This window comes from Cornus florida, unplaced genomic scaffold, assembly GCF_030987335.1.
Source record: "Cornus florida cultivar Cherokee Brave unplaced genomic scaffold, ASM3098733v1 CherokeeBrave_3.0.0_Hap2_Chr11, whole genome shotgun sequence".
Classification (NCBI taxonomy): domain Eukaryota; kingdom Viridiplantae; phylum Streptophyta; class Magnoliopsida; order Cornales; family Cornaceae; genus Cornus; species Cornus florida.
In genome coordinates this window covers 80,450,818-80,456,885 of record NW_026775581.1, presented here as the reverse complement: position 1 = coordinate 80,456,885, position 6,068 = coordinate 80,450,818, and positions in this window count along the sequence as shown.

The window sequence follows — 6,068 nt, the reverse complement described above, 5'->3', positions numbered from 1 at the left end:
AGTGGTTCCTCGGAATCACCGACCATTAGTGAGATGAGGACATCGGTAGGCTGCAACAATATCAGGGATAGATATATCAATGTCCTGACCATCTATGGTCATGTGCATGAGCTGGCGGTCATCCCCATCCATCCGGAGGTGCTTAAAAAACAGAGCAACCAACTGGGGATATACTGTAGTGTTTGCTGGAGTCATGATAACATTTATACCCCTGCGGGTGAGCTCTGCAAACGACCACTGTGTCTGCTCTAACCCGGCAAATAGCTCTCTGTCAAATCTGTGCTCCGGCTCCAATTTCCTGCCGGAGAAATAGGGAATAGGCACTGCCCCGACAATGGGCCCTGCGCATCCATATAAAATGGCCCTGAAGACGCGGATGCAGATGCAGTAGCCTCAGAAGATGAAGAAAATTCATCCTCTGGAGATGGAAGAGGCTGTGTAGCCTTGGCTACTCTCTTTCGGGTAAGTGTTTTTTGTTTATGCTGCATTTTCAAAAGCAACAAATATAAATCAATGCATAGGTATAAAATGAGGTAGGCATTTGATAAGAAAACACAAAGCATGCCTGAATCAAGTAGAAGCAGAAAATAGACATAAAAGAACATGCTTATCCAAGAAGTGATCAAAAAAGCTTCAAGAATATCATTTAAAATGCTTCAACAAGACAATAATAGATCATGACACAATAAGCAATCTCAGATACGCAAAACAATGCAATGATAGTATAGAGGGCAGAAAAGTCACTTTTGGAAGCATTTAAGCAAAAACGAGATCAAAATGACAAGTCTAGGATGTGATCGATGTGCATAAAGTATGTAATGTGCGTTCACAAACCTAAAACTCAAAAAGATTCTGCAATTTCATGGCAAGTAGACCCTAGGATGACATTGTATCAATTCCTAAGCAAGAATGTCTTCAAATTCAACCTTAAAGACCAACGAAGCAAGCAGGATGACATGGAGAAAATGATCATAGCAACTGTCTACCTAGAACTCAAGAAACATGTATATCATGAAATAAAGACTAAGTGAATTGCACGGTTGCAGAACACTTCAATCCTAGGCATGTTATGATACACAAGTTCAAAAATGAATCCTGGACATGGTATGTAACTATATGGCATGTATAAGAATGATGCACAAATATCAAAGTCAAACTCCAATCACAGAAATATCCCGTACTCCATTTCAACAAAATCAACAACCTATGATCATTCATGACTCATGATCCCCTCTAAGCAAAATATAAGCAGAAAATTGATCGCTTATGGCTCGTGACCCCCTTTAAAGCTTAAATGAAACAAAGAATGGTAGAAATGAGAATGAAAAGAAACTTACCCCTTTTGAATCAAAATCATGATCGACAAAGAATCTTGGTCTCAAGCCCTTACTAGCTTTCAAAAATGGATTACAAGTTTATACATTTAAGCAAATGACATTTTAAGAACATCTTTCCATATTCAAGACAACATACCCCCAAACTTATTTCAAATGACATTTTAAAATTCAAATTAAACTCACAAGTAGGTACTAAAGCCAAAGAACAACAATGATACTCTTGACATGCATTTGAACTTAAAATAATCAAAGATCATTTGAAATAAGTTTATTCAAAGATCGATCAATGCCATAAAGATTTATTCAAAAGATGCACATAAACTTTCAAAACCATCAATGTGACAAAAAATGTGTGCAAAATGTATATATACAAGTAACAAGTTGCAAATTATTCCAAAATGCACACAATTATTTAAAGAAGATCACATTTGACAATTTTTAAGTTTATCAAGCAACATTAGAATATTTGACTTCAAAAGTTTGATTCAGAAGGGGAATTCAACGCATTTTTCAAGAGAAGTTCAAAATCACAACAATTTTGGTCAAAAGATATCAAACTTAAGTCCTAGCATGACAAAAATTAAGAATTGAGCATAAACAAGTTCAATAGCACTTAGAACATGCATTTGGATGGAAAGAAGACAAAGGAACAAGTTTCATCTCATTTAAGGGCATTTTGGTCAACTTTGAAAATTTTAAACACTTTTTGGGTCAAAATTGAAATTTTTAAAAACTTTGAGGTCCAAAACATTCACATGTATTGTAGATAAGTGTTACGGGGTTGGGACCTTGACAAGCCCGCTGACAGTCATGGGATGCTGTCAGCATGCACTGGGGGTGCCCAGTGGCATTTTCGTAAATATGACGAAAAAGTGAAGCTTGGAGTTTTGGCTCGGGATCTTTATGGGAGGTACCTTGAGTCCATAGAAGATGGTTGGCGCAGATGGCACTCGATTTGGATGTCGTGCACTTTGAGACATTTATATGTGGGTGCAGATTAGTGGGCTTGGCACGGGCTAAGTTAACAAGGTTGGCTCAGATGTTGTTTAAAGCATGGACCACACAAGTCATAGATGTGTGGTATAGTCAAGTCAGGGATATGGGCATAAGGCAGTGGGCGTAGGCAATGCTCAGCATGCAAGGTTGGCTCAGGAAACTCAGACATAACTTATGGTTACAGAAGATGGCTAAGTGGGCTCAGGTGGTTGGGGGAAGTTACACTTCCCACTAAGTGGGCTTAGTTGGTTGGGGGAAGTTACTAACACTTCCCACTAAGTGGGCTCAGTTGGTTGGGGAAGTTACACTTCCCACTAAGTTGGCTCAGTTGGTTGGGGGAAGTTACTTTCCAACTTTCCACTCATATGCATATATTATGGGGAGTAGGGGTGTGCTGAGGAACTTCCCATTCATGTGGCACGGATCTGAGGGGACAACACACAGATGGTTAGAGTCGGTTTTCTTCCACTATGCTGATATATAGAAGGTGGCAGATAATGTGTAACGTCCTGTGGACAAGTGGCATAAGCAGAGCGTGCCTACAAGCTAGTAGTTGGGCTTGTCAACTACATATGTAGTGTTAGCACACTTAGTGAGTGCCAACATGACCCTAGGTGGGTGGATGGGGGTGTCATCCACCACTTTAATGGGCAGTTGTAGGCGGTTTTAAGAGTTTGCCTATATATTGCTAATGTGGGTTCTGTAGAAAGGACAAATTGAGAGTGAGACATAGAGTTGTGTTGTGAGAGACTCTTGTATGCTTCTGCAGGTTGAGGCATTTCCTTATACTGTTTTGTGAATAATAATAAAAGATTGGAAGCGTTATGCTTCTGTAGATTCGTGAGTGTTATTATCTTTACATTCTTGTAACTATACTTGTGTGTGAGAGTGTTTTACTTGCTGTGTGTTTTAGGTAGTAAGTGTGAGTTGGCTGAGCTAAGTTAGAAATTCATAGAAAAGTTATTCATATTTTTGGTTTAGTGCCATCACAAGATACTAGATTCGTGTTCAGAATTTACCCCTGTGACAATTGGAATCAGAGCCCAGAGTTGGGTTTATCATGACTGGTGGTAATGCTACAGAAGCTCTCAAAGATCGTGTGACTTGTTTGGAGGCATTGGTGGGTGTTCCACAATCTGACGATGCTGCTGCCTTGACGGAACAAATGGAATTGTTTGCAGTTGAGTTGCAGACAATACGATCAATGCTTGAAGAGTTTGTGGGGGAGACAAACTCAAAAATGCAGATTATGACAGATGATGTGATGTCCATGACAGACTTCTTCAAAGATCATATGAAGGATTTGGAGGGCGAGGTGGCTCTGTTGAAGAGGGCCATGCACAATCAGACTGTTGTGGGAGAGAAGCCATCATCTTCCAAAATCAAAATTCCAGAACCAAAGTCATTCGGGGGCAAGAGGAGTGCCAAAGATCTAGAGAATTTCTTGTGGGATATGGAGCAATATTTTCGAGCAGCCCACATTCCAGATAATGACAAGGTAACTATTACCAGTATGTATTTATCTGGTGATGCTAAATTGTGGTGGCAGACTCGGGAGGAGGACGAGTTACGTCCCAAAATTATTGTATTTGCAGAGCTGAGGAAAGAACTGAATGAGCAGTTTCTTCCAGCAAATTCTGGCTGGGTGGCTTGGAAGTCGTTGAGGAGACTCAAGTATACGAGTACAGTGCATGAATATGTGAAAGAGTTCACATCTTTGATGCTGGATATCAAAGATATGTCCAAGGGGGACAAATTGTTTAATTTCATGGCAGGCTTGCAATCATGGGCACAAATCGAGTTAAGGAGGAGCGGTGTGATTGACCTCTCTTTTGCTATAGTTGCAGCAGACAGCCTGGTGGACTTGCAGATTGAAAAGTCTGACTCGACTATCGCCAGCAAACTGAAGAAGAAGGGCAAGTTCGGTGACAAACCCAAAAGGTATGGTGTTGTTAAGGAAGAGAAAGACAAAGGTATGTCAGAGGTGATGTTCATCCAGCAGAGGCCAAAGCTGGACAGTGGTTGCTTCATTTGCAAGGGTCCACACAAGGTGAGGGACTGTCTTAAGAAGGAGAAGGTGAATGCTATGGTTGCTGAAGAGGACATTCAGACTCGGATGAGGGTAATGTTCGGGTCAATCCTCTTGTCATGAAGTCATGATATGTGCAGGTGGGCACGTGGCTTTAGGGGGAAGGCTATGCAGAGATGCTCACGGAGTTATTGCCAAGGTTGGTAATGGTGAATTCCCTCTTTATTTATTTTTCTGATTTGGGTTGCTAGTTGTAAGGACAGAATCCAAAGGTGTTCAGAATTCATGTCATGAATCAAAGCGGAGGTTGGGGTTTATGTCATTCTTTAAGTGAAACAGTGGAGTTGTTGCAGTGTTAACATTCAGCATTTGGGTTGGTCGGGGCCAACATGCTATGTTGGAGGTAGAGACTTGTGACACTTTGTGATTGCTTCAACGAGGACGTTAAAATTCTTAAGTGGGGGAGGTTTGTTATGGGGTTAGGACCTTGACAAGCCCCTTGACAGCCATGGGATGCTGTTAGCGTGCACTAGGGGTGCCCAGTGGCATTTTCGTAAATATGACGAAAAAGTGAAGCTCGGAGTTTTGGCTTGGGATCTTTATGGGAGGTACCTTGAGTCCATAGAAGATGGTTGGCGCAAACGGCACTCGATTTGGATGTCATGCACTTTGAGACATTTATATGTGGGTGCAGATTAGTGGGCTTGGCACGGGCTAAGTTCACAAGGTTGGCTCAGATGTTGCTTAAAGCATGGACCACACAAGTCATGGACGCGTGACATAGTCAAGTCAGGGACATGGGCATAAGGCAGTGGGCGTAGGCAAGGCTCAGCGTGCAAGGTTGGCTCAAGGGACTCAGACATAGCTTATGATTACAGATGATGGCTAAGTGGGCTTAAGTGGTTGGGGAAAGTTACACTTCCCACTAGGTGGACTTAGTTGGTTGGGGGAAATTACACTTCCCACTAAAAGGGCTTAGTTGGTTGGGGGAAGTTACTAACACTTCCCACTAAGTGGGCTCAGTTGGTGGGAGAAGTTACATTTCCCATTAAGTGGGCTCAGTTAGTTGGGGGAAGTTACTTTATGCATATATTATGGAGAGTGGGGGTGTGCTGAGGAATTTCCCATGCATGTGGTACAAATCTGAGGGGACAACATATAGGTGGTTAGAGTCGGTTTTCTTCCACTATGCTGATATATAGAAGGTGACAGATAATGTGTAACTTCCTGTGGACAAGTGGCATGAGCAGAGCATGCCGACAAGCTAGTAGTTGGGCTTGTCAACTACATATGTAATGTTGGCACACTTCGTGGGTGCCAACATGACCCTAGGTGGGTGGATGTGGGTGTCATCCACCACTTTAGTGGGCAATTGTGGGTGGTTTTGAGAGTTTGCCTATATATTACTAATGTGGGTTCTGTAGAGGGGGCAGATTAAGAGTGAGACACAGAGTTGTGTTGTGAGAGACTCTTGTATGCTTCTGCTGGTTGAGGCCTTTCCTTGTACTGTTTTGTGAATAATAGTAAAAGGTTGGAAGCGTTGTACTTCTGTAAATTCGTGGGTGTTATTGTCTTTATATTCTTGCAACTATACTTGTGTGTGAGAGTGTTTTACTTGCTGTGTGTTTTAGGCAGCAAGTGTGAGTTGGCTGAGTTAGGTTAGAAATTCAGAGAAAAGTTGTTCATATTTCTAGCTTAGTGCCATC